Genomic DNA, 9,486 nt, shown 5'->3' with positions numbered 1-9,486 from the left:
ATTTTCTCTGTAATGTGATTTTGGCTGTTTATGCTTTGGAGCAGATAAACCTTGAGTGCCACCATGGAGCACACACAGCACAACCAGGAGATCTGGCCCAGCCAGCCTGAGCTCATGAAAGGCAGGTCCTGCTTGACTGGCCTGATCTCCTGCTATGACAGCCTGACACACTCAGTGGATGAGTGGAAGGCTCCAGATGCTGTCCACCAAGACTTTAGAAAAGGCTCTGACACTGAGTACCACAGTGTTCTCCTGGAGAAACTGGCTGCTCATGGCTTGGATAGGTGCAGTGTTCACTGTACAAAAATCCCAAAATTGTCCGGATGGCCAGGCCCAGGGAGTGGTGGTGAATGGAGCGACATCCAGCTGGCAGCCACAGTCAGAGCTGGGGCCAGTCCTGATTAATATCTTTATCAGGACTGAGTGAATCCTCAGTCAGACTTAAACAATCCTATGATTCTATTAAAATATTGTCTCCAGCAGCAAAATTATTGCCAGACTTTTGTTTTCCAAGCACTCCTCGAGAAGAGCCAGTACTATGAGTAGAGGCGCTGAGTCACAATAAGGATGTGTATGCAAAGTGTGAAAAAGCCACTGAAAGAATTAACCATTTCCAAAAGTTATATGTTACCCCAGTCCAGGCTGAAGTTTATAGTGTTTACTCAGTTCCCTGACTCTAGGGAAGTAACAGCACTAGGAAGGAACAGATGTGAGGCAAAGTAATACGCACAAACAACTCTCCAAGTCAACCCAAGGCCTGTAATTTAGTGCATACAATGCAAAGTTACAGCCAAGGATCGTATCAATTGTGGTTTTGATGGATAACTAAACACTACATAATTCTTTGTTTTGACAAAGCTAAGATCCAGACTCCTCACAACTGTGATACATTCACCATCATCAGTTCTCTTCTGCTCTTCTCATCCTTCAGCTCTTTTGCTGCCATTTCCTAGCTGTTGACACAAGGACCCATACTTGGAAGGATTTTGTCACTTGTTCTGAATGCCTTGCATGTGTTTACAATTTACTGATTCATCTCCAGGTGGGATTACACATTCTTCTCTTCATAAGCTTAAGATATGTTCAAGCAGAATCAAAAGGGACATGGCTGCTTTAATGGATATGGAAACTCAACATTATTTATCAGCACTCCTGGCTTCCCAAGGATATTTATTTGCAAAGGCAATCTGGTGATGACTCCAAATCAGTGTCAGGAGAGAATACGGAGAGATATAAAGTGATGAGCGTGGGATGGAAGTGGAAGACTGCCAGGAGTGGAACTGCAAAGAATGTATTTACAAAAGCTTCACTGCAAAGGAAAATGAGGGTTCTTCCTGGCCCGAGAGCAAATACTGAAGGGTGTGTTTCTGTGAAAAGGATATTATTCTGGGAAACTGGTTCTGATGGGGGGGGTCATCTGGTAACCAAAGCAAGGGTGTGATGCAAGGGTTAATATGATCACTGTATCTGCTAACACGGGAGCACTGAGTAGGAGTCTGGTACACGTATTACTTCTGTTCTTCAAATTACTACAGCTGGTGGTAAAATACAGCATGCAGTTCTAGTACCAGTATTTCAAGCAGCATTTAAAAATTAGAGGGTCAGAGAAGAACTGGAACATTTATTAAATTATTGGGAGTTATGTAGCTAATGAAATACTCAAAGACTTTGATTTAGTTAGCTTAATGAGGAAAAGCTTCATCTTATCAAAGGTAACCAGTCTGTTCCAATACAGTGAAAAGAAAGATGAAAAACTTAACTCTTTCAGTGCTGAAAAAAGTAACAAGAGTGAATGCCTAGAAATCACACAAGTTAGATAAAAGTAGCTTTCTTCCTGGAAGGGTTTAAGGCCAGGCTGGATGGAGCTCTGAGCACTCTAGCCTTGTGAAAGGTGTCTCTGACCACTGCAAGGGTGTTGAAACTAGATGATCTTTAAAGTCCCTTCCAACCTAAACCATTCTATGATTCTATGACAGTAATCTGTGACATTTTTAAAGAGAAGGGTAACCATCCACTGGAACAACTTAGTACAGGAACCATTAGACTTTCCAACACCAGCAATTTTTAAATGAAAATAAGAATTTTTTGTAGAAAAGAATAAATGTCTAGTTTAGGCAGCAACTTCTTTAGTAATGTTTCATGTAATATTATGTCAAAAGACAGCCTATACTTTTCTCCATTTAATCTAGGATACATAACATTTCCGAAGCAACAATTTTAAGGCAAATCATAAAGAATGCCTGACTACAAACCCTGTGAGGCATTTTAAGCATATTCTTGGCTATGCAATAGCCGTGGTGCAACGTAGGCTCCACTGCAGTAGCACAAAGCTCAGCGCTGGACACAAAACCCTTCTGCAAATCAAAGTGAACACTTGGGTGTTTAGTCCGTGCTGAGCTCCCTGCTGTTGCCTGCAGCTCAGGAACTGTGAACAGACGAGGCTGTAGCAGCAGCTCATACTGCACCCTCTCCACAGTGGTTCAAAGAAAGGCCTGGGTGGAAAAAGTGTCTGTCCCTGACTTGTGAAGTAAGATTTCTCACAGAAGAACTGCATTTCACCAGGGAAATATAACTGGAGGGACTTGTGCTGGATTCTGTCACTCTAAGTCAAGCTTCTATGTCTGTCTCAAAAACATCCCCTTGCTCTGCACAAGTTCTTGGCCTTGTTAGGAAAACTACTAGGTAATATTTTTAAGCCTGTGCTTTGATGATGTCAAAATAAATTATTAAAATGGCCCCTTTTGACTTCAGAAAAATATGACAAAACAATGAATATGACCCATTAGCAGCAGAGAAAAGGAGATTGTATTTTAAAGCCAAAGAACTAAAGTAATAGGTTTTTTTTTATTAGCTAGTTAGTTGTTTTCAGAATCTGCACATGTATTGGATCGTGATGTTTAACCAGAAAATAAATTAGGGCTACAGTTACAAAAAAATAATTTTAAAAAATCCCTTAATTTCAACTCCTAAATTCTTTCTTTAAGACTCTAGGGAAAAAAATGGACCAAGTTTCAAATATGACAAGCCCTCAGGAGCTCCCATTGATCCGGAGGTGAGATGCAGCAGAGGGGTGTTTATAATCAGGAAGAAGGCAGGCGCAGGGCTTTGACGAAGGAACCCTGTCTCATCTTGCCATGACAGTAGTTAACACCTTAATCCAAATATCCCTCCCTCTCCATGGCCTCAGTCACCATGCCATTCTCTAATCCACTGCCTGGCAGCTCCCTGGGGGCACCCTCAGTTCACGTCGCTGTTGAAGCCTCTGAACCAACAAACCATTGAAGAGGGGCACAAGCACACGTTCCCCTGCTCTGAGGATGGAGACCCGTGGGGAAGAGACAAGGTGGGCAGCTGTTAGCAGTAGCAAACCACAGTGCCACAGAAAAAGCCCTTTTTTTGGTCTGTTTGGTTTTGTTTTGTTTGAAGCTGCAGACACAGCTGTGCCTGCAGAGATCAGACTTTTCACAGGACATACCCGGCACTGTGAGGACAAAAACCCAAGTCTGCAGGCTGCCAGGGGTCTACTCTACCCAAGCGAGAATACTCTTCACCTATGAATAAATATTTAGAGACTTCCTAAAGTTCAGGTTAATGATCTGGCCATGTAAATTCAGATAGCATTTGGGGATGATTTCGGCTTACATTGCTGCAAAATATATAGAAGATCTGCAAAATTTCATTTTAAAGACGAAAGTCATTTTTGAGTCCTACAAATGTAAAAATGATTCAAAAAGTAGGAGGATTTTAAAAACCATCAGATTTCTCTGCAAGCATGTAAAATATTTCTCCATGACTACTTCACTGCATGTCTAATTTTAACTTGGACTGAATTTTTGCAGAAAAATTGTAAATGCTTTTAATAAGAGAACTACTATTATTCATGTACTTGTCAATAAAAACAATTTTTCAGATGCTTGAATCCACAATTCCCTAACTTTCTAACTGCTCTAAACTTTCTGAATCCTTTTGCAATTTTTGAGAACGTTGTCTGAAAGGGAAGCAACAAACTCATGAATACAGACAGTCCCTACCATCTCTGCCGTGTTTAATCCAACAGGAACTATGGGAAATTCCAGAGCATCTCCTCCATTCCCAAAATAAGGGACACTGACTTGTTCTATGAAGTTGGCTTTTTTGCAGAATTTTTGCAAAACAGCAGTTGTTAGGGGAATAGAAGGTATATTGGATGCAGCTAGATCTGTCAGGGGATATGGCTGTGAAACTCTTCTGAACTATAACAACATAATTTTCAGATCTGTAAAAATGCCAGATTTTGGCCAACTTTAACAGCAATTGGAAAAGGCACAACCTCAATGTAAGGATCATGCTCCTCACAAAGTTAAGCTTTCTGTTTCAGTGCTTGGAGTAAAATACCTGAGATAGCAGCACGAATTTTTCAACAAAAATAAAATTACATATTTTCCCTGATCTCATTCTTCTAAAAGAACACAGAATTTTTCTGAAGTTTTCAAAAAGCACTTGGCTTGAAACAGAGAATTAAAACTTATTAACTAATATAAAGGAAATACTACGGTTAATGAAAATAAGATGTGGTGATATAAAATACTAAGACATAATGTCCCAAGACAATAAAATTATTACTTGATATCATTGAAAAGACAATCAAGAAAAAGGAAATAGTTCAAATCATAAATAATAAAAAAAGTATTCACTGAAGCTAGCTTTTTAAGAAGCAAGTCCACCTCTTCCTACTGGCCTAATCAATATGAAGCAGCTCTGTGAAACTCTAAAACTTTCTGTTGTGGAGATTAGAAATCATCATATGCCCTTGTTAGAAGTCATCATCCTTTCAGTCGATCATCAGTTACAAGTCGATCATCCTTTCTCACACCATATGATTAAAGCCTTGTTCTGGAAAAGATTTTTTTTTTAAAGATATCCCACTGAATAGAGATGCTATGCTGATCAGAAGGTCTCTATCTTGATTTTCAATAGAAACTCTCCATGCCAAACAGCTTGAAGGCAGTGGGCAGTGATGCTGAATGAGATTCCTGGAAGAATGAAGCACAAGCAATCAGCTTGAATATGTTGATCCCAGATCTTCACACTACGGGTATAAACATGAAGCCAATTACACAATATGCAAATATATTGTATCACATCTGGATTACATATGCTCAGCTTCTTCTCCATAGAGAAATCCTTTACAAAATTCATTAGCAATTAACAGAAATATAACTATGGCGACAGATACAATTTAGCTACCAGAAAAGGGAAAAGAAAATCCTTTTCTACAAATCATATATATATATATGTGTGTGTGTGTGTGTATGTGTGTATACACACACACATACACACATACATATCTCAATAAAAAGTAATTAATGCTGCCGAGGCTTGCTAAAGCAGAAACAGATGTGCTGTATGCTACATTCTTCTATCCTAACCCAGCTGATTTTCAAATGTGAGCATAACAGCACACTAATGCTGCAGCTGTAGTTACCTTTCCATGTCTTTCATTGCCTTGATGTAAGAAAAATTTGGAAAAACATGTAGAGCTATGCATCTTCAGTAATGATAGGGCCAGAAAAGCCCACCAGGATAAACTGTTCAAGTTCTGTAAGAAATTGCAAGATACAGTCAAATAAATATTACTATCTTACTGCTAAGACCACCTTTTCCCCCCTCTTTCTGAGAATATGTACCTAAATATAATGACAGAACTTATTGGGGTTTTAGTTCACATTGGTGAAAAAGCATATTAAAAAAACCGTAAAAAAATGTCATACTTATTTTACTGAAGTTAGAGAAAGACAACAGCACTAACAATAATATTTAAATTATTCTAAGTTTTTAAATATTTAAGCTGTTTCAGAATTTGTGCCACTCAGTTTTTCTTACCCACTTGATGCTATCTACATAAAACTGCATTCTTCTTGGCCATACATGATTATTTAGTTCCTAAAGCAATAAATCATTTTCATGTGGTGCCAACAACTAACAATCTTACTATTCAGAAAGATCTCCCTCCCCTTAGGAATTTCACATGCGTGAAGTTGCTACACAGAATATACAAATATGCTTTTTCCCCACTGCCTGTCACAGACTACTCAAAATAAATCTGGAGTCTCAGGATGATAAGAATATCCAAGTTAAAAACCACTGCTTTAAAAACTTGGATTCTTGTTTTTGTTAGTACTTCTTTCTTTTCTGTTAGGAGAATTTACCTGGATTAGCTGATGGTGTGTGCAGCCTTTGGGTCATAGTAAAAAACATTCACTGCTTTTTCCACTATTGTGATAAAACTCATTAATAAGCATTGGATGCCCTCAGACCCATTAATTGTGTGATTTGGATTGTTTTTTTTTTTTTTACAAATAGAAGTATTTTTTCATATGTCATGAAGAATACAAGAAAACTGGGCAAAACTTAATATGCCCTTAGTACTTTTGCTCAATGCATCTATGCTTCCATCTTGTAAATACTTAGCAACAGAGGTATGCACATGTGCAGTGTAACTCACCTTGCTAAAATCACATGCATAAATGTCAGATAAGGGCTTAAACTGTCAGTAAAATACTTAATTTGCATAATTTGAATTGAGGAGAGGAGTAGTAGTGGCAGTACCTGGCAGATGAAATACAAGAATAGACCTGCAAGGGAAAGGGTCTCCTTTTCCAAAATATTTGAAGCCATGAACAATCTAGTATGTTCCAAATTGAAAGCATTCTTTTTTTACAGAATTTTTATGAACCTTAGAAATGAAAATTAATTTGGACAAGTTGAAAGAGAGACTCAACTCCATGACTAACATGGGAATTACCCTAATCCTCTCTTCAACTCAATCATGGAATTTTAACAAGGTTTTTCTGGAAGCCCTTGAGATCTCCTAGCTTGAACATTAACTTATGTCCACTATTTTCATACTAGTTAAAACACAGTCACAAATGCAATCTGAAGCTGAATTAGGAGATCAACCCTTTGAGTTCTAAATCACTTGTTTGAATCTTGGCCAGAAATTGCCAGCTTGCTGGCTTTTGCATCATATACATCAAACAAAGTTGACGATCTCATCCTAGCAGCAGTACAAACTCCGAATTTCCAGCTATGCCTACTAAATGCTAGATTATTTCTGTGGGGGGAAAAATAAAAAAGGTGTTCTCTTGGGTTTATGCTACAGATTAAGGATTCTCTGAGGAGTCATTCATGTTTGGAAGCAACACGCAAGTTTCTCTTCTGCTCTGCTCTCCCAGATAAATGCCTCTCACCATAAAGAGATGTGGTGCAGAGACTATACCTCAAAAGGTATTACCCACCCCTGCTCTCTTATCTCTTTATCACAATACCCAGAAGTAGGGAACTATGAGCCAGAGGAAACTTTTGGTTTTAAGTAAATCAGGGAAGCCTACTGTTTGATTCGAACTTGTTCAAGGCTAGAAGATTCAGAAAAATTATGTTGGTGAGAGCAATTTTTCTGCCAGTGTTACTAATCCTGCCAAGTAAATTTAAAGGCAGCAGTAGAACCATAAGAAGCATCAGCCAGAGCTCCGATCTGGTAACTTTCCAGATATGCTGCAGAACCTTTAGTTTTTCAAGCCTTTAGGGATGGATGGGTTGAACGATGTGAGGGGCCAGGCTCATTTAGGTGACAGGTAATTATTCTCATCGGACAGCTGGTTTATGGAGTAGTTTATAATGTGAGCTTTGCATTCTGTAAAACACTTGTAAAAGTGAATAAATGCTCAAATACAGCCATTAGCAAATGCTAATATTTTGCCTACCTATCAGAAAATACAAACAGGAATCTGTTACTCAGGGAAACCTACTGTTTCATAAGCAAATCCACGCATTTCTCTTTAGAATTGCTAAAAAGACCGAACACATGCTCCGTCAGGTGCAAAACCGGGAAACTCGTCCTTGTAACAGGCTATGAACATCAGCTGTGCCCTTCTTGTTTACTTTCCCCTCAGTCTTTCGCTAAATTTTAATCCATGGCCAGCCGTATTTTCCTTCTCTCACTGCTCTTCGCAACTCTTGGGATGGGCACAATCGCACGGGCTACAACTTTAAAGAGGGCGCGGGAAGGGAGGGGGGTGGCGGGGGGAGCCTGTTTTGCTCGCTGTGGCCGCCTCTGCTCGGCTGAGTCTCGCTCGGCGTTGAAGCCTTGCAGGTGGTGTCTGTCTCGCCCGGTGCCCGGGCCCTGCTCTGCCCCGCGGAGGCGGCGGGCGGCGCGGCTGCGGCTCCGGCTGCGGGCACGGGCGGGCGCGCATCACCGCCGCGGCTCCGGGGCCTTCCGTCCCTCTCCCCTGCCTCGGGTGCGCAGCTGCACCGCAGCTCACGAGTGACCGCTATTTTCAATTCACAGCCTAATGAAATCGGCATCGTAAAAGCACGTACTTACCCCGCCTTTCCCCGAGAAAAATAAAAAGGCAAATCCGCTGTTTTCTTTCAAAACATTGAGCATGACTGTTTGCATTATTTTCTAAAGGGGTTGGGGGGGGGGGGGGTGTTGGGAAGAGTATTTTTCTTGCAAGTTCAGGTGTAAAGATGCTTTAAAATAAATAATGCACCATTTTGAATGAGCACTTCATGAGATTGCCTAGGGGCCAATGCCTACGAATCTTCCCCTTACTATGTCCCAGGATGAAAGCTCTGATGCATAGACACAAAACAACTTTGCCGATGGTGGCGGAGCGAAAATCCGTGCCAGCTCCGCAAATGACCCAGCACTTGGTACTTGCTTCTGTAACCGGTCGCTCAGCAGCGCTTCCCAGCTCCGTTCCGCACGCTGACATTTTTGGACCCGCGGACTGAGGACCCAGCCAAGCTCTTGAAAACATTTGCTAACATAAATTCAGCAAGTAGTTTAGGAAAAGAAATACGGAATGAGGGGGAGGGAAAGTAGCTAAAGGAAAAAAAAAAAAAAAAAAAAAAAAGGAAGGCTAAGCAGTAACAGCTGAGCGGAACTTGCCGCGCCGCCAGCACCGGGCGGGCAGGGCCGTCCCACGACCCCCGGGCTGGGCATCAGCGGCGCCCCCGCAGCGTCTCGCTACACCGACTGTCCCCTACCGAGCACGGCGGGGACCGGTCCTTCTTTCCCCAGAAAGTTCTCTCCCCCCAAACCATTGCAGTACACCAAGTGCGTGGGTTGGAATTTATTTCGTTCCACCGCTCTTTAGCTGCTGGCGTTGCAGGGTCAACGGGCGCCGGCGCCTGCCCCGCTGTCCCCAGCGCCCGCTCTCCGGGGACCGAGGAGGGGCAGCACCATTCGCAGGCACAGCGGCGAATTTCCCCGGCGCTCACTGTGCAGTGCCGTTCCCATTGGCCGTGCGGCCGGCAGGGAGCGACGGGAGGCGGAGAGGGAGCTGCCAGCAGCAGACAGGCAGGCAGGCAGGCACCGGGCGAGCGCGTAGACAGGCGCACGGCAGGCAGAGGCTGCTGGGGTATTGTTATCATTGTGCTTCGGCGGAGGGCTTTGCCTGCAGGGGGAGGGGTGGAGGGAGGAGAAGAAAGAAGGAGAGAGAA

At 42.0% G+C, this 9,486-nt stretch overlaps 1 long non-coding RNA gene across 1 annotated transcript; it reads right to left on the bottom strand.

The window, feature by feature from the left end:
• Window positions 1–2,782: 2,782 nt before the first annotated feature.
• LOC148225411 (uncharacterized) lies at window positions 2,783–7,961 on the bottom strand. The gene is made up of 2 exons (XR_015807192.1): window positions 5,465–7,961; window positions 2,783–5,068 (listed from the first exon to the last, which is right to left on the bottom strand). It is a non-coding gene; the product is annotated as an uncharacterized LOC148225411 (long non-coding RNA).
• Window positions 7,962–9,486: the final 1,525 nt, after the last annotated feature.

Source organism: Sturnus vulgaris, chromosome 1 (assembly GCF_052056855.1).
Source record: "Sturnus vulgaris isolate bStuVul1 chromosome 1, bStuVul1.hap1, whole genome shotgun sequence".
NCBI classification, from domain to species: domain Eukaryota; kingdom Metazoa; phylum Chordata; class Aves; order Passeriformes; family Sturnidae; genus Sturnus; species Sturnus vulgaris.
The sequence above is the reverse complement of the archived record's forward strand: the minus strand, read 5'-3'. Positions and strand labels throughout refer to the sequence as shown.